The sequence below is a fragment of the Leptosomus discolor genome, chromosome 1 (genome assembly GCF_034619465.1).
Source record: "Leptosomus discolor isolate bLepDis1 chromosome 1, bLepDis1.hap2, whole genome shotgun sequence".
Classification (NCBI taxonomy): Eukaryota; Metazoa; Chordata; class Aves; order Leptosomiformes; family Leptosomidae; genus Leptosomus; species Leptosomus discolor.
Window position 1 is genome coordinate 103,767,833 of NC_141391.1, and position 19,604 is coordinate 103,787,436.

The following is a 19,604-nucleotide window of genomic DNA, read 5'->3' on the forward strand; positions in this document are numbered from 1 at the left end:
TCTCTGAGCGGTTAAAGGCTGTCGTTTTGTTTCTAATGGTCGGACAAAAATAAACTGTGCCATGAGTGGACTTGACTTTGTGCACAGAGTAATGCTATTTGAGACATGAGAGAAATTCCTGCAATGTTTACATGCTGAAGAAAATGCCTTTGAAGCCAAAGTATTTCTTCTGTGTATCCATGTGTATGATTTTGTTTACAGCTTGTTATCTGAACAATCATCTGCTCAGAGAGCACCTGATCTTGAAAGACGTGTAGTGCCTGGGTTGGCCATGCCAGATTTGAAGTTGTCTACTTAAGTGACTGCTCTTGGACCTTTTGCCCCTGGTACCTGGAGCAGCCTGGCAGCATGCTTCCCAGGCTGAGGTGTGGGATGGCCAATTAATGAGGCCTTTCCTTTCTGGGAACATGGGTATATAAGTCTCTGCTACTATTTGTTTTTTGTGCTAGTCAACACAGGAACTATTTTAAGGCACTTTTGGAGTGTGGCCATTTTCTTTTCCCTGTCTCTCCAGTCTAATTCCAATATTTAGGATATCATTGCATTTCCATAGCACTGCACGAGCATGAGAATTTATAGAGACCTCTTCAGCTGCTGATCATTTTCTGCTGTGGCAATGTTTTTTGCAATGATTATCTTGTAATTGCTTTTGGAGGGCATTCTGCAGTCTGATGTGTTGTTATATTCCCCTTTCTTGATTATCAGCTTCAGTCCTCCAAATCCTTTTCCCTAGCCATCTCCTTTTTTGCTGTATTTAAAACTATCCCTTACACATCATATATTTAAAAAAAAATCTTTCCCTAGATGTTTTTCCTCTTAATGCAAACTCAAAATGAGGAATTTTAAACAACTTGATGTCACTCCTGTGTTTCATGCATAACTTTTAATTGAAGTTGCACTGAAAATGTAAGCGCTCTCCTATAAAACCTGAAGAAATCAGAAATGTTCTCTCTATGCTTGGGATTAAAACTGCATTTGAATGAGAGAGGGAGTAAAGAAGCCACTCTCGACTTGAATGATGAGCATTGCCTTGGCAGTGATCAGGGGGCTCAGCTGGAAAGTGGAAGCCTGGGTTCAGGTTCCTGCTCTTCTTCCCAAGACACATCTGATCCTCCCAGGTGAATGGCCATGGGATGGGTGGGTCTTCTGGGATTTCTCTTCTCCTTTGAAAGGAAACTTTCATCCCTCAACTGAAAGACTTCTCATATAAAAAATATTTTTGTAGTTCTTGTTTTCCAGTATCGTTTTTGACAGTCACCTTCTGATGCTGTAGGGGTGGAGGGGCACAGCAACTTGAACCTGCAGGTGCAGCTCAGTCTGTAACCAAAAAAGCTGAATTGATGAGAGTTTGGTGGTAGAACCCATTGCAACCTGCATTTCAGAGAGGAGGAGAGAAAAAGCAATCATGGAATATACTGTGCTGGAACACCAAGTGCGAGGCTCTTTGTGCAGTCACAGAGCGTATTTATTCTACAGATTTCGCCCTGCACTGTTTCCGGGGAGCAGCCGTGTTTGGGAGGGATGGTTTCTCTTGCCTGGACTTGCTTGTGTGCTAAGGGAAATAGCTCACAAAGTAACTTGGCTGTTTAAACAGTTTAGCCCTCATCTTGAATGAGAAGAACAGGTGCATTCAATAAAAATATAAAATAAAAGCAAGATGTGCTAGATACCAGCCTCTATTTAGTATCATATGAACCAGTATTATGCTAAATCCATTTTTGATCATGCCCGTACGCTTTTTTTTTATGTTAGACTTTGCCAAAGAGTCAGCTGGTTCTCTGGACTTTTTGCTGAGAGGCCTCTTTGGCTGTATCTGATATGAATTGTGAACATGAATTTCATGGTGCAGAAGGATGTCAGTGAGAAATGACATTACGGGCTTGGACCAAAGCCAAGTGACGTCCATGGAAAATTCTTAAACTTGTGTTGGTGGGCTCTCTATTGTGTTCAAAACAGCTTAATTTGTTTCATGTTGACCACTGTAAATAACTTTTAGATGATACAAAGAATGATGAGGTTATGCTTGTTTTTCTCTTCAGAGTGATATGTCTGGGTCAGAAGAGCATCTGCTATGAGGAACTGAGGAAGGGAGACAAACATGTAGTACCCGAGGGCTTTGCTTCTGATTTGATCAAGCTGTACCATGCAAGCTTTCCTTACTTATCTCTTTGCAAAACTAAAATGTTCCTTTAATACCATATGCTTATTTATCTATATTCCTTTATAATACAGCTGTGACCTGTTTAAAAAAACTCAACAACCCAAAACCGAGAAGTGAATTAAAACAGTGGCAGGTAATTCATTTGAATGTGTGATGGCATGCTGTAGGTTCTTGGGGGCCGGAAGTTGTGTAGCTTGTTAGTATAGAAGATAGGGGACTGCTCAGATTAAAGTGGGATGCTAGACATTGATTTGCTTGTACACATGTGGGAAAGAAGACAATCAGATGCAGTATTCACACTGAATTACATAGAGGGTTTTTTTTCATTATTTGCATTCTCTAGAGCATTCTATATTCTCTAGTGTGTTCTTGCCATATGTGTTTAGTTTCCAGAAGTTTATATACATTATTTGCTCTTTGTTCCAAACAATAAAACGTTCATTACTAGTTTTGTCAGTTGTTGCTTGAAGGAGGCAAAATCTGTACAAAGCTGCCTGTAACTTTGAGTTCTGCTCTGGCACCATACCATACACAGTATATACCATCTGTATCAAAGAGGATGATAAAAAAAAAAAAGCCTGTCAACCAAGTCACTGTGCATCTGTCTTAAAGTCATTTGCGGTCATGAAAATCTTTGAGGAGTGTTCCTGATGCTTGGCTGTTGGTTGGTAAGATGGCTTTTAACCCTTAACCCCTCCCCGCACTGCAGTGAGAAAATAAGGCTCGTGTTTTCAAAGTGGTGATGTGCATGTCCCTGCTCTGCAAGTTGTTACAGCGACAGGCGGCCCTGCTGCTGCTCTGAGGACCCGTCCCTTCCTGCCCCTCCTGGAAGGCCCCTGTGCTCTGCTACTCGACAGCCAGTGCAGGAGGTGGGATTCAGCCCTGGGAAGAATCTACAGAGCCAGGGCTGGGTCGTCCCCGAGGAGGACCTGTGGAGCTGCACCGTGTCCTCCCTCAGCACTGCGCAGATGGGTTCTGGGCAAGGAAGGGCAGAGAGGGCAGCGGTGCCCGGGTGACTTACGTGCAAAAACAGGGGCAAGGAAAATGGGGTGCGGGCATGTGTGTGTGAGGCAGCCCAAGAGGTGCTGGGCAAGGCTGGGGTATGAGGAGATGGAGGCAGGTGTCTTAGAATCACAGAATGGTTTGGCTTGGAAGGCACCTTAAAGATCACCTAGTTCCAACCCCCCTGCCATGGGCAGGGACGCTTCCCACTAGACCAGATTGCTCATCTTCTGCACTGGGGAGTTCGTAGGGTCCCTTCGCAGCCTCCTTCCCCAGGATGGGGAGAGAGTGCAAAAAATGAAATGACAAGGAAACATTCTGGGGCATCGCAGAAGGGAGCTTCTTGTTGAGAAGTTGCTCTGCTTATGGGTTGTGCTCTTGAAGCCTTACAAACGATAGAAAGACTGTATTGGACATAATTATAAATAAATAGAGGAGCAACAGCAGTGCTGTAACATTATTTTCCACCCTCACCTTTTTTTTTTTTTTTATAATTACTTACGCTTGATTGTTGCAATTGATTGCAATTGTGAGAGCTAATTTTAATGCATAAATTTTCAAATGGAAGTCTGCCAAGTGTTTGTGTAATGGAGGATAACAACTGCACAGAATTTGGTGCAGGGTATGCTTGTCTTCCTTTCTCTACCAAATGTTGGCGACTGTTTCATGGGCTGATATATTTGTATATAGGCAGTTTTCTCAAAGAAGAAAAGTCAACCAAACCCCTCTATGAAAACAGAAGAGCAATTTAGAGAACTATGATGAGTTTAAAGAATAAGCTGAATTTAGTGCCGAGGATGAAGTGATCATTGTCTTAGTTTTAGGACAAACAGCAAAACCAATTGAGTTCACTTTTAAACTTTGCATGATGGAACGGAGGGTAAATAATGTTGTTCCAACCTTAAGAAACAAATCCAATATGTTTAGCTGGTGAAGTTAAAGACCACCATATGGGTATATAGATCTGGGCCCTTAGAAAATGTCATGGCAGTTTTCCTAGCAGCCTGGTCCAATTTCCGTGAAGTTCAATGTCAGGACTTGCAAGGAGAGGAGATTGAGTTGCCACAGGATAAAAATCAAAGATTTATTTCCAAGTGAAACATTAACTCGGGAATAAATTTGCTTTCCGCATCCACATTTTCATGTATCCTGGATTCAAGATATAGTAAGTTTGGGGCAGTTTTGTAGGGCTTTCCTCTTCTTCGAAGTGCAGTTGTCCAAAGAGAAAGAAGTTTGAACAGGTAAAGGGGATGTGAAGAGTGCAGGTGGGTTTGTGGTGTTTAAGGGACAATTTTTATACAGCTTGAAAATTGATACTAGGAAAAAAACCCCCACAATCAGCTTGTCTAATAGATTAGTTTTGGTACTCAAATTATTATGTGAGCTCACTTGTAAAATAAGTACCAAAACTAATTTGAACTAATGTCTCCTAAAGGTTTTTGGTGTCTCCTCTCACTTGTTTTTTGTACTGTCATTCCAGTTGTGGTTTGTCTTATGTGCCTGTTTAAAAACAAGTTACACTTTCGAGCTGCCATTATACAAACATTTGTCTTGGTCATACTTCCAGAGTTATTCACAAATGTATGTTTAGGCAAAGTCAGGGCCAAGAATGATTGCAAGCAGAGGATGTACCTTCCTGAAACATCAGCTTGCTCTTTTGTGTTGGTTTTGGGCATTTTTAGTTCAGCTCTGTGCTATGTGGGTTTTACTTAAGAAGACTGCTTGTCCCTGCAAAATTGTCTTTAAAAAGGATAGAACAGTTAAAATATTTTCAAGAGAATTAATTAAAATTGAAAGGGAATGAGAGGGTTTCTTTTTCAAAATAAAGCTCCAGCCTTGTGAAACATTTTGCATCAATTACAAAAGGAACTTCAGTACATTTTTCTAAAACTAGGAATGAGACAACTGCATCTGCTATATGTGGGAGTGACATTTCAAAATCCCACTGACAGTCGCATTCTCAAACTAAACATTTTCTCTTACTGGTGCTAACTGAAGGGCTCCCTACTTTCTAGGGGCGAAATTGTCCCTTCGCAAAATGCCCGTGGAAGGCACGAGCATCTTTGGGCCTGAAGCAGGATGGAGCCTGCAGTTCTCTACCACAGTAAAATTTGCTATGTACAGGAAAGTGAACTTCAGAGCTTCTTGTCTTGAACTACATCTCAGCCCGTTCCAAAAGGGGTTCCCGAATTTAGTTTGCTAGGTCTGCTCGGTAACGACGCCTTTGTCTTCGCGGCGCCAAAGAGGCGGCCGTGGCGCTCGGTACTGCCGTGATGCCGGTGCCACTGTCAGCCCTTCTGCTCCTGCGGCCGTGTGTTGGGATGGGGCCGAGGGGCTCAGCCTCCAGCCCGTGTGCCCGTCCCCAGTTTGTGCACTGCTAGTCAATGGTCATCAAAACCACCTGACACATATTTACATGTCAGCCCTCCTTACCCCATCAAGGAGGACTGAAGAAAGGCAAAAGTGTGAAATATTTTTTGAGCAGTGAGGAATTCCACTGTTCATTTATATTTACAAGTATTTTCAGGTGATACAATAATAATATGTTCTACTGTAGTGATGTTCCTCAGTCTTAAGCATAGTCACAATTATCTTATTTACATCACAGTTTTCATTGGTAGATTACTAGGTGCATTGCAAAAGAAGACCTTTGATGTCATAGCTGTGTTAATGGGAATGAATTGTGATTTTCTGAGGAGCAAAATGTTACAGCAAAGGTCATGCTGTGGCACTACAGCAGAGCTGGGAAGAAGACCTCTGCTGCATGCTGTCAAGTGAGCAGTGCTGCTTCCAGTTCTAGTCTTTATTATTTTGCTTGCAAAAAGATGACAGAATTGTAGAATTGTGTAGGTTAGAAGAGCTCTGTGGTGTCACCTCCCTCTCAGAAAGCATTTACAAGCCTTTTTTTTGTGTGTGTGTATGTGTATAAACAGTGATCTGGTGCAGGAACATCATACATATTGCCACCTTGTTTGATGCTGTTGCATATGTTCTGAGAGGATTTATTTGCCATATTGGTCTGGAAGGGATGTGCTCAGTCCTGTATGAACTCTCATTTCAACAGCCCTATCATAAAGAAAGCAGTAACAGGAACTGCAAGAAGGTGTCTTTGGAGAAACTGATGCAAAAAGTGAGTTTGAAGGAAGAGAAAGGCTGGATGGGCACAGAGAAAATGATATTGGCAATATAGCAAGCAGCTTAATAGAAGGCCAGAGCCATGGACAGGGCCAGGAGACAAAAAGAGCAGTAATGAAAGAGAAGCAGTAACATCAGAGAGGCCGATTTGAAGGCAAAGCTGGAAATGCAAGCAGAAGGGACGTTGCCCTCTTTGATCTATTTGATACGTAGATTCATAGAAGCTTGAGAACCAAATAAAGGTGGTGATCATCTGCGCCTGTGGCTCTTTGTCCCTGAATCCTTGGGAATCTCCTTTGAGAGGGGACCTCCCGGAGGTACCTGTGAAAGCAAGTTCATGTTCCTGTGAGCATAGCTGAACTTCTTCAGCCAGGAGGCATTTCTGCAAGGGCTGCTCTTGCTGTGGAGAATTGCTCGCAGAACAGAAACCAAAGGTGAAGACCCCGATCCAGTCTGGTCTTCTGCACGACAGCAATCACGGCACATCACGTACTTTCTCCCCGAGGCCTGCGACGCTGCGGTTCAAGTTGCGGCATATCTCTTCAGGTGTTCAGCTTCTTTCGCCATGGCCTCGTTTGATGACAGCCTGACGTGCCCCTGGGTGAGCCCCTCTGGCACCGCGTTACTTCTGGGCTGGAGATGCATGCTCAGTTTGGCGTGCACGGTGCACCCGCGGTAGCGCCAGAGCTGGCCAGAGGAGCTGCCGTTTTGATGTGGGAACAAAGCAGGAATCCAGTGAAAGGGTTTATGGCTGCTGCCGTCGCTTGCTTGTTGCCCAACGCCTGCGCTGCGGTACTGCCCGGAGGCCCCCTCAGAGTTGGGGCCATGCGGGCATGCGGGTGCTGGAGGAACAATGTTGGGAAGGGTGATGGCTGGTGGGAGCCACGAGGAAGGCAGGCAGGCAGTGTGGGGTGGTAGGTGAAGCAGACGGTGAAGAGCTGACGCCTTGAGGGGGTGTAGAGGAGGGCACAAGCAAAAGAGACAATGGTGGCATGTGGCCAGCAGCCAGGTGAGGGGAGAAGGATTGTATCTGCAGTTGCTGGTGTCTGGATTCATATATACGCTGTTTTTAAATAAAACCGCTTGGCGTACACACAATGGCTATTTTTTTTTCTCTCTCCCTTTTATATGTTCCTGATCTTTACAGTGTTTGAATACCAGAGTGCAGTTAGTAGCCCCGGGTGACTGGGGCAAGCAGGGGTAGGGAGAGGGCATGGGGATCAGTGCTGCTCAGAGGAGAAGACAAAGGCTGGGTTTGTAGGCTGGTGGGAATACACCAGATAAAAGAGGGAGAGGAAGAGGATGAGAAACGGATGTCGGAAGTGGTGGGTCAGGGGTGAGGGGCTGCAAAAGGCACACCTTGGGGTCCAGCTGCGGGGGCAGAGCGAAACAGCACAGTTAAAAGAGTTCACGATGCTGCAAGGGCGGAGAGAAAATGCACCTCAGCAGAATAGGCTGGGATTATGCTCCAGATGCCTTGTAGCTTTTATTTTTTATTTTTTTTATCTTTTACATTTTTGGTAAGGCAGTGTTATTGCTGAAACTCTGGCTTGGTTAGTGGAAATGTCTCATTGTGGGGTGGGATGCTGCGCTTGCAGGACAAGATCGGATGTCCCTCGCAGGTGCTGAAGTCAAACCAGCAATCTGCCTTAGAGGCTGGTTGGGAAAAACACAGAAGAAACTGTTCTGAGCAGCGTTGGTGGTGTTGAGGGAGCATGGCCGGGGCTGACTGCAGCCTGCTCCCTGTTTCTCTTGGCTTACTTCTCAGAAAAAAAATACTAATTACTTTCTTGAGCATCTGGGTGACTTACTTATTTATTTTTAATGCTCCGGGACTGAGTTGCTGTTGAATGGAACAGTATTATCCCACCTCTTCCTTTGCTGTGCCCCGTGTTCCTGCTGCCTTGCTTGTGTCAGTACCAGCACTCTCGGGCCACATGGCTGAAAAATGACCTGGTTTCATCAGATGTGTTTTTGGGCAGCTTGATTTGACTGATACGTGGGTGCAGCCATGCTCGGGTGGCACAGAAGAGCCAGTGGGAATATGCAGCCCTGGGTCATGCTGTCCCCTTCATGATCTTGGTTTGAGTTAATAGTGAAAGTGTACTCTGAGTGACATCTTCTGCCCTTCAGTTTTAGTATTACTGGCAATATTTAGTTAGTGGGGTGATCAGTGCAGACAAAATCACCTTGCAGATCCCATTTGTCTTAATCCTTCCTTTCCTCTCAATGTGTGTTCCAGTTAGCGGTCCTCGAGTGGAGCTGCTGCAGGATGAGTCAAAAGCACCTGTAAGTGCCACTGTTACATTAATACTTGTACATGAAGGGCAAGTTTCTCGAGAGCGCTGCCTGCTCCGTGGGCTGTCCCTGGGCTGCAGCGTCAGACCTGCTGAGAGCTGCGTCTTTAGAAAGCTGGGCTGATGTTCTCACGGAGATAGAGCTGTCTTGCTGGCAAATGCTACATAGACGGGGTTTAGACTTGCTAATAATGACTAAACTATGAGTTGTCAAGAATGTGTTGGAGGCGTGATATGAGGAAAAAATGGAATGAGGTAAGAGACAGGTCTTGGGCAAGAGCACAGAAGCGGGTACCGCAGTGAAACAGAGGGTATCCCTGGCAGGTGAATCGCAAAACAGCATTAAAAGAGGGTTTCAGTATTAGATGTAGGAGATGATGATGTTTCAAGAAATGTATATCATGGAGGATAGGCCTCCATGGAACAGTGCACTTGGCATAAATGAAACAGAAATGTTTTAGCTCTAAATTTTTTTTGTGCAAGAGGTGGGTGTGTTGCTGAGACATGGAGGCAGCTCGGTGGTGGCTCAGTTTGCTGACAAAAGCAGTGAGTTGGCATGAATAGTCTTGGGCATGGGAAGGGCCATGGGCAGCTGGCAGTGCCTTTGAGGTAAGAACATCGGTGCAGTTTGGGGGGATCAGAGGCAGAAGAGAGCAGAGCGGGATGATTTCCCCCTGCCAGCAGTATGGTATGCTGGTGTGGTTCTGCCCCTACCACCCCAGCGCCAAGTTTTAGGGCAAGTCACTGGAAAGTAGAAGGTGGGTTTTTCCATCTGTGCACGTGTCCGTGTTTCTTATTTTCCCCTAATTTTGTCCTTTTGTCATCTCTCCTCTCGGGAGCTCCCCTTCTGACTGCTCTGCTCTAGGTGGGCTCTTCGCCCTTTATCTTGCTAGGTTCGTACTGCCATTACTGCTGAAGCGACCCTGATCCTTACAAGAGTGACGCAGGTTCCCTCTGCCCTGTGCTCCTCAGGAGGGGACTGAACAGACCCCTTGATTGCACAAGTTCTCTTTTTGATAGCATCGCTTAGAGAAGGGACGCTAGAGAGATAGCATAACTGGCTCTTTCCACTGCGCTTCAGGGGGGTGGCTATTAAGAGCTGAGCAAGGAAGCTTGACAGGGTAGTGCTAGCTACGTGACGGTTGGGTTTTTTTCCAGATTTGCAGCAAGATAGGAGAAGCATTTGGACATGACCTGTCTGTAGCCTGAGATAATTTCTGCACTGTCAAACATGGAAAGAGATAAAGCAATGGAGAACCAAGAGCTAAATCTCTTCTGTACAAATGCTAGGAGCATATGTAATAGGATTGTTGAATTGGAGTTACATGTTTTCGAGGATAAGTACTGTATGATGATACTGTACTGTTGCAGCCATTCTTAAATCAGTAAAAAAGGACTGGGGATTTACAGTAGTTGTTGGGGATGCTTGGGTTTCACTATGAGCTTGTAGAATAGCGAAAGAGAAGAAAAGGCCTTTGCAGATAAGACAAAACAGATCCCGAAGAAGGCTGGAGCTCCAGTTGAGAGGATTCCAGGGGGGAGAAAACAGGAGCGCCCTGATCTCAGCGTAGTCAGGTATTAAAGCTTTTTCATACACAAAATGCAAAGGTAAGGAAACGGTTTGTAGATCTTCTAGCTGTACTTTGGTTAATTACATGGAAATAATAAAAATTTTTAGAAAACATTTTAATTTGTTTTTCTGTGGACCTTTCAAAAGACACATTAAAAACTGTGCACATCCCAACCTCTATGTTAAATATGTTATTGAAGCTGCAGTTTTAAGCAAACTAAGCTTAGGAGATGTCAGAAATTAGTTTGTCTGCCTAATCTTAACTTGTGCTCTTTATATGTGAGTGTTTCGATGCAGTGTTTAATTACAGGACACCCCCTGCCTTGCCTGCAGCACATTTGCTTCCCAGTGGGGCTGGTGGCGGCAGGCACGAAGTGAGGGCTGCTTCTGACCCTGGTTTTGTTGCAAGAGGGGCTCGAGGATGGGGAGGAGGGGCAGGCTTTTTGTTGCTGTTGCTTTCTAGTTTGGGAAACCAGGGGTCTGCTTCTCTTGGGGACTTGCTGGCCTGGATGGATAACGGTTTGGTCTGGGATCAGCCTGGCTCATAGTCGGTGTGTCAGTGACTTGTGCCCTTCAGCCCCTAGCCAGGTGAGGGAGGGAAGTGCCTCATGCCAGAGGGAGCTGCTTTTAGGGCAGACGTCGGTGGTAGGGCAGGGGCTGGCTTTTGTGGGGCGGGACAAGGATTTTGGCATGTGTGCTTCACGAAAGCCGCTGGTGTTTGGCGTGAGTGTGACTGAGGAGCTGGTCTGCACTGAGCACATGGCAACTGAAGCTCACTGAGCGCTGGACCAAGGCCAGTGCAGCCTCTCCCCGGGACTTTCCGCGCCCCTCCGGAGGCGGTGGGAAATGGGGGAAGTGCCTGTCCCAGCCCTGGGTATCGACGCAGATTTTAATTGTAGCGAAAGTGACATTAGGATTCATGCCAGCCTGTTTTAAGACTTCCAAACTGATACCCATTTTGCACATGTAGTAACGCAGATAAAATTTCCCAGACAGGTTGCTATTCTACTGCCAATCCTGCCTGAACTCCTTATAGACTCAGTTCCTCTCCTGCTGAGTCTCCCTTCTTCCATGAGGTGTGTGGGGGGACCCTATTTTTAGCTGAGTTTCTGCCTGTTTACAAGGAAAGCATTTCTTTCTGGAAAACCTGGATGTGCTGAGAGAAAGGAAAAACCACACAAGCTAAACAAGACTTTTTGGTAAATGGCCGAATTACTTTGTCCTGGCCCAGTGACTAGTGAGAGCCTCTCTTATCCAACGTGAAGGACCTGGGTTGGATATTTGGAGCTGCTGCTCAATGCCTGAGGAGGGTCCTGCTCCAGCCTCTCTGCCTTTTGCCCTGGGTGGCATGGTGACAAGCAGGCTGTGATGAGGAGCCTGCCCGCTTCATTTCTAGTTTGGCTAAGGGGATTGCTACGGTTTCTTGCTTTTTGTTGTTGTGGCTGCTAATCCTGCAGGCAAGCTGATGGTTCCTGTGTGTTTGTGGCTTTTGCTTTTGTTTACTTTTTGATGAAAATCCTCTTTTTGTGTGTTTTGTTTTGGTTTTCCCCTCCCCGTCCCTGCTACTGCTGGTGTGAATAAATGGGAAGATGCCTCACCTTACCTGCAGCGTACCGGAGCCTTACTTTACCTGCTGTATAGTGAAAGGAGATGCTTTTATTTCTGTGAGTGGGTTGCTGGGAGAGGGGAGGCCGAGACATAGATCTGGTACCCAAAGCTACCGCTGGGGCAAACTGGCATCCCTCCAGAGTGGTTGGTGGAGCTCGTGCGGAGTTTGGTGGATCCTTGTGGAGCAACCCTGGCTCGGAAGTTTTCATCTGAGAGCTTCTGCATGGGGCAATGCTTCAGGATTCAGGCCGTTTGCTCTCGGCATCTCCCTCCTCTCTCTTTCAGCTGTGTCGCTTGTTGACTGTAGCTGATACATTGTCAACTAGCAAAAGACCGTTCACGTTGAATTATGGATGCATAAAACAGCGTCGGGCTTTTAATTGGGCGGCTATTCAGAAAGCAGGTGCTTCCTCTCGGGGTTTAAGTTACCAAATTCATCAGGGCATTTCAACTTCTTGCATTTTAAATTCCCTGCTCCTAAAGAACAAAGTCATTTTCTCAGCTTTGGAGGCTGACATCTGCTTATAGGGATTAAGCGTGTTCCTGTAGCAGCGGGCACAGATTTTCTTTGTGGAAGGGGATATATTGAAGAGAGTATTAAACCCTGGTACAAGTTTCCGTACTGGGATGGAAATTGCTTTGCAGGTTTGGAGGGGGACACGTCTGAGCTTGCTTATTTATTTGGCAGATGTCTGATGATGTTACATCATCTACTGCAGATAGAGCCTGCAAGGGTTTTGAAAGGACTCAGTGCATTGTGGTGGGTCGAACAGCAACAGGAAGCTCTCCTCTTCCCGTTTTCTTGTTGTAGGAAAATAACCGTTTTAAATAATGAGCCATCAGCAAGCTCTCCTTCCCACAAACCTGTGTTTTGAGGTGATGTGAAGGCGGTTGGTCAGGAAGAAGGGCCATAGAAAATCTCAGTTAGATGATACTCAGGGAGCTGTCGATCAACTCACGTTTCCAATCTCTGAACAGCGTGTGGTGATGATATTTGCTGGGGATAAGTGACCTTTTACTACTTTAGATGGACAGGTGTTCTAGAGATTTATTTCTAAAATTCATTCTGTTTTACTACCTTAAACCTATGTCAATGCTTCCCTTTTATTGTTTTGTGAGAGCCAGACTAAACGAAATTTGGCCCCCAAGTGTAATTTTGCTGACAGCATGCAATCGGGAGCCAGGCTTCTTATAAAACTCACGATCAATAGAAGTGGTACAATTAGCTAAACCCAAGTCCAGTGGAAAGAGTTGCTTTTAAACAAGTTAAAAATGTTCCCTGCAGGACTGGCAGCCCCAGACACTGTAGCCCTGAACGCCTGGAGCTGCCCGGCTGCAAACCAAAGGGAAACCAACTTAACTGGGTTTTGTGGCTCTGGCAAAATATAAGCAGCAACAAATGGTGAGAAGAATGGATTTGAATTATTTCCCCCCCTGTGTTAATAGGTCAAGGTGATGTTAGTAATAAAAATCTGGCCGGCTCTTTGGCTGCTACAGTTTGGCAGAGGTCTGTTGCAGGTAATGAGAGTCATGCAGATTAACACCAGCTGTGTGCATCTGGCTTGATGTTTGAAGTTGACCTGTTAATCTTTCTCTTCCAGTCCAGAAGCTACGCGGGACGACAAATGTTTCCCTACCTTCCTACTTACTTCCGTAACGCCCTCATGTGAGTAAAGGCCAGAGTGGTTTTGGTACAGACTTTTACTGTTGTATCTGTTTGCAGCTCCTGCCCACCCTCCTTCTGCTCTGCTTACTGCTCCCTTCCTTTCTGTGTCCTAGGGCGATGCTCCATAGCCTGCAGAGGAGAACGAGTGGTCTCTCAGAAATAAGAATGTTAAGGCTTCTTTGAAATACGCAATGTAATACATAGTGAAATGTTTATACGAAAAATCATGTCAGCAGCTGCATGTTTTATCAAAGAAAGCAGATTCAGAAATGTTTAGAGAAACATGACAGCACTAAATCCAGATAGTTGGTCACTAATCTTTGGAAAGATACAAAACTGATTAAATAAAAAAAATCCCCTGAGGCACTCTGTAACTTGAATACATGTATGACCCAGGCTTTTAAAGGCTCCTCTCCTGCCCTTATTCTTCTCCACACTTCCTCCATGTGGTCACTCCAAATTGCTGCCAGCTGGCCTATTTGTCATGTGTGTTTGTTTGTGCTGCTTCTAATTTTTGACCTTTCAAAGAAACAGACAAAATCTGTGGCTTATGCAAATCTTTGAATTTGCAGCCAGCCTAATAGTGGGAAGGAAAAATGCAGGGAGTTTAAACCGCAGAAGGGAACAGATTCTGTTCTTTAGTGCCTCACTATTGCCCATAGACCCTAGCGTGCCTATAACTGAGTCGAAATCTTGCCTGTTGTGTTTGAGGTTTTCTTATCTCCATGTTGCCTTCTACCCTTATTTCAGACGTCAAGTTAAGTTCCTTCTGGTGTGTTTTCAGCTTGACAAATAGGCTATGTTTTGTTTGTTCCAGGGTAAGTTTTTTTCAACTGTGTGGTTTTGTAGTGTAGTACATTCATAGAGACAAAAACAGAACAAAAAATGGATTTGTTAGTATTAGCATTGTAGAGAAAGAAGAATGAAACTAGAAGACTGATATATCATCAAACTGAATGTGCCAGTATGTGAATATGTGGAAGAATAGTCAGTTAACAGAAAATGATAGTGAAATGGGTTGATATTTCCAGTTTCCCTAGAGTGAAAGTACGTGCAGTTTACAATGGATAATGAAATGTTATGGTTTTTATGTCTAATACCTTAATTCTGCCACTGCAGTAATCCCAAGGTTCCAATCCACCGCAAGGCTGACATTTATGTTGCAAAGAGATGCACAGACATTTATTGAGGATATAGACTGACAGTGCATCTTAAAAAAAAATAAAAGAGAAAAGTGTGAAAGGTCTCCTCTGCATTCTCTCTAGCCTTCTTCCCTATCCATCGTATCAAATATTGACTAATGTCCGAGGGGTTGCTGCGGTGAAGGCTGTTGCTCTTTTCATGGCAAACCCAAAAGTTAATTCGTTTTTTTGGTGTGTGTGTGTGGGAAGGGGAGTATCATGCGTGACGTTTTCACGCTTGTGTACAGCTTGGATTTTGTAAGAACAAGTCTTTGGTACTTCCAGCTTGGGGCATCCTGCGCTGCCACCCAACTGCATCACCAGGGTGGTTGTGAATCAGACCGAGGGACTGATCCAGGGTATAAACCATGTATTGTTCACTCAGCTATAGCCAGCCCCGTTTCCCTGCTGTGCTTCACTGCTGAGTCGTGGAGGCATGGCTCTGAGCTTGAGCTATCCTTTTAATCAGGGCCATGTGTTCCTGCTCCCCTCCTTACAGGGGCACTGGTGCAGCACTGGTGCTTTCCTCATTGCACGATGAGCAAGTTAAGGGAGCCAAAATGGCCAGAAAATAAAAGTGTGGCTTTTTGTCCAGCTGCTGCGTTTTGTGAGCCAAGGTCCTAGAAGAGGACTGGTGGCTGGCTGGAGGCTCTCTGGAGGTGGAAACACATAGGCAGGATGTGGCAACCCTGATGTGGAGTAGTTTAGGTCGGGTGAGGAGGGACAGGAATGGGGGGACGGTGGCTACCTGGGGGTGCTGTTGGCCAACAGGGCACATCCCTCCCCTCTTTTGGTGCCTGTTCGAGTAAAGATGTGTCACCATTCAGTCCTAGGTAGAAAAACCTATAAGCATGATGAACAGCTTTAAGCAGTTACTGGACTCTGGTTAAAATCAAGGGTGTTTTTAATGCATCTAAAGTCAATCCCACGTCTAAGTCTTTTACTGAGGAATGATGGGCAATTTCTGAGGCTGCATGAAAGGCTTTGCTGCAGCTTGCTTAACAGGAGCAAAAAGAAGTGGAGGTCATGGGCAGCCCATGGAGCAGAACTTCAACAGGATTTCATCTTGTGCAGAGCCACTTTTTCCTTAGTTCATCAGTGATGTTCCTCAGAAGCTTTGACATAGAGGGGAAAACTTCTCTTTCAGCCTGGTACTTCCTACCACCATCTGCAGTCTCTCCTTGCCAGTGCATTGGGACAATTTATCATACAATCATAAAATAGTTTAGGTTGGAAGGGACCTTTAAAGGTTGCCTAGTTCAACCCCCCTGCAGTGAGCACGGACATCTTTAGCCAGGTCAGGTTGCTCAGAGCCCCATCCAGCCTAACCTTGAATGTTTCCAGGGATGGGGCTTCTACCACCTCTCTGGGCAACCTGTTCCAGTGTTTCACCTCATTGTAAAAAAATTCTTCCTTATATCTAGCCTAAATTTGCCCACTTTTAGTTTAAAACCGTTACCCCTTGTCCTATTGCAGCAGACCCTGCTAAAAAGATTGTGCACATCTTTCTTATAGGCTCCTTTTAAGCACTGGAAGGCCACTAGAAGGTCTCCCTGGAGCCTTCTCTTCTCTGGGCTGAACAACCCCAACTCTCTCAGCCTGTCCTCATAGGAGAGGTGCTCCAGCCTCCTGATCATTTTTGTGGCCCTCCTCTGGACCCACTCCAACAGGTCCATGTCTTTCCTGTGCTGTGAGCCCCAGAGCTGAACACAGCACTGTGGGGGGGGTCTCACCAGAGCAGAGTAGAGGGGCAGAATCACCTCCCTCGACCTGCTGGCCACACTGCTTTTGATGCAGCCCAGGATGCAATTGGCCTTGTGGGCTGTGAGCGCACATTGCTGGGTCATGTCCAGGTTTTCATCCACCAGCACCCCCAAGTCCTTCTCAGGGCTGCTCTCAATCCCTTCATCCCCCAGCCTCTATTGATACCAGGAGTTGCCCCAACCCAGGTGCAGGACCTTGTACTTGGCCTTGTTGAACCTCATGAGGTTCACATGGGCCCACTTCTCAAGCTTATCCAGGTCCCCCTGGATGGCATCCAGTGCCAGTTATCCCAGTGCTGGGAAGCCAGGTGCTTCCCAGTGCCTTTGGACTCCGCTGAAGGCTGACTGAAGAGAGGGAAACAGTTTAATGGAACATTTGCAAAGCTTAGACCTCTCCACAATGTACCTTGGACCAGTCCCTCATGATTCTCCTTATATTGTGTGGAGGTCTTGGACACTGAGCTGCCATGGAGAGGGCTCCTGCTTTTAAGGGGCTGCTGCTTGTTCTGTAGCACTCTCATCCTCTGCTCGCAGCACCCTGCTTCTGACCTGGGTGTCTCTCTGAGAGCTTTAGTGCATCCTGCTTCTGAACTGTGCATCTGTATGCTGCCTGCAATGAATAATTTCTCAAGTGTTGTTACTGCATGAATATGCAACTGCTCCGAGGTCTGCCCCTCCTTTTCCCTGTTCTAGGGCATGAACAGCTGCGGCTCCCTGCTCTTTAGTCTCTGCCCTTCTGCATCGTTTGGCTGTGTCATTTTTTGAGGAGGTTTGAGGAGAAAGGAGGTGTCTTGGAACCTGTTTAGCTCTCTCATAGGCCTCAGTAAACTGTGTCATCAGGATCCTTCACTCCAAAGCCCATTGATAGATGCACATCCTTGGTCAACCCTTCCTTGCCAGCTATGGGGTTGTGCTTTTTTTGCTGTGGATTTTAGAGCTTCTTCACTTGTATCTTGCAAGATGATGTCCCAGGAGATACCTGTTTTAAGGACCAGCCAAGGATCTGTGCTGAGAGTGGGGTGGAGAGTGAAGAAGAGGAGGCATCTCCCTGGAGAGGCTCTGGATCATTTGTGCTGCAGGATCACCTAATGGGAAGAGTGCAGGAAACCCAAGGCCTTCTGTGCTTGTTATTCTGCTTTTGCAGAGGTTTCTTCAGGACTTGCATCCATGGCTGATTGTGGAGGCTCCCTTTTCCTGTGGCTGACACTGCCATTGAAATGTGTGAGAAGATCAATGCTTATACCCTTTGTGCTGGCTCGACTTCATCTGGCCTGACCATTGCTGGTTTCCAGATAGCTCATCTGGTTTTCGCAGAACCCCGAAATGTGGAACGCGGTCATTTAAGTTTTCAGAGTTCCCTTATCTGCTGAGTGTGGCTGCAGTTGGGGAGGTGGACCAAATTATAAAAGTAATTTCTTCAAGTTACTGAGTGCAGCATTCTTGACATACTTAAGCATACAATCTCTGATTACCGCTTTTGTGCCATTAGTGCAGCCGATGAAACTGAACTATTCTATTGCTCTGTAACGTACATCTGTGTTCTCCCTGCCATTGCCTTATTTATTGCCACTTTTATACATACCCACCACTATTCATACCATGAAGCTGTCCCACTGTATATTAATCATGGGGGGTTTTTTTTGAGGGATGGAGTAGAACAGGGGAGAAATAACTTTGGTCACACAGACTTATGCAGAGAAGGATCTGCCCTGATACTCTGATATCTCCCGGAGCTTCTTACAGTTGGAACAGTGACAGCAGGCAGCATTGGAGTCCACCTCCCAAATGTTATGTTTAATCACAAATCAGGCTTTAACACTCAAGTAACAGACAAATACTGAAAAGCCGTATAAGAAATAAAAGGAACAGGCAGGACATTAAAGGGGGAAAAAAAGTACAAACAATGAAAATTAATCAGCAGTTCTAGAACAGTTATGATTTTCAGAGTAGGAGGTTTTTGCTGGCAGAAGAGACCAGGTCTCAGCCCTTGAGCTAGCATAAGGAATTAATCTGTATATGAACTTTTAGTCTTAGGGATCACTTGGAGAAATGATGCGTCTCTGAACAATCAAAACCACATTTGTGCAAGTAGAAAGGCAAGGTCAAGTGGCAGTGGCATGAGAAGCTGCAGGCCCAGGGCAGACCTTAATACAGGTCTTCCAAAAGTGAGCATGTAACACCATGAATGTGTACGAATGTTTGTATTGTCTGTCAGCGTTGCCACCAGTTTGCAAATACTCAGGAGTGGTCTCACAGGAGCAGGGCTGTTGTTTGAGTATCACAAACCATATACATTCTTTGCCTGCTGACCATAACGAGCTGTGGCCTTCTTCCAAATAGTAGCTTGGAACAAGATTTTCTTTTAAATTTGCTGGTATCAAAAGAAAACCAAAGACTTCCGACTGCAATTCAGAAAAGACACTTCCACTTGCTTCATGCTTTCCTCCTGCTCTTGTTCTGCGCCTCCTTTCCTTGCCTGCTAACCATGAAAAAGAGACAGCTTTTAAACAGCACTTCCTGGTCATGCTTCTCAGTTTCTTGTTTTCTTAATAAAGGCAGTCTGAACAATTTCCTGCAATTTTGATGCTTTTCAAAGCAAAACGCACCAGTGGTATTTCTCAATGCTATCCTATCTTAGCATACCTCTACCATACCTTGCTCTTGGCCTCCAAGCTATGTACAGAAATCCCCCACATTTGTTATGTTGTGGGGTGAGAACGAGGGTGTAAGATAGAGGGGTGCTCTGCAGACTGCTGTGGACTCACAGGAGGTTGCCATCCTGCTGCCACTGGGTAGTACTATAAGCACCTGTTGGAAGTCAGTGGCTTTTAGGTTTGCTGGCAAAACCACTTTTGTGAGTGCTCCTGCTGTTTTGGCACTCACTGCTGTCTGGTTTAGCAGAGACTTGTTTGTTTAAGTGTGTCCTCAGCTATATTGGGCTGAAACAGGTCGGGGGTGCTGTGGCTGGCCCTACAGCTAGGTTGGTGGGCATGTTTGGCAGCCAGTGTGGAAGGAGGCGGGATCCAGCCATCATGGTCATAGTATGGTTTGACTGGATCAAACCCACAAATCGTGAGGAGGCTTCAAGGCAGTGCAGCTGAGTGGCCCTAACACTGATGAAAAGCTTATCTTCTCTTGATGTGGAATTTTGCCCTCTCTGCCAGGCATAGTCCTGGGCATTTGATTGATAATTGTTTGGGAGGGTGCCCCTGAGCCTGAGG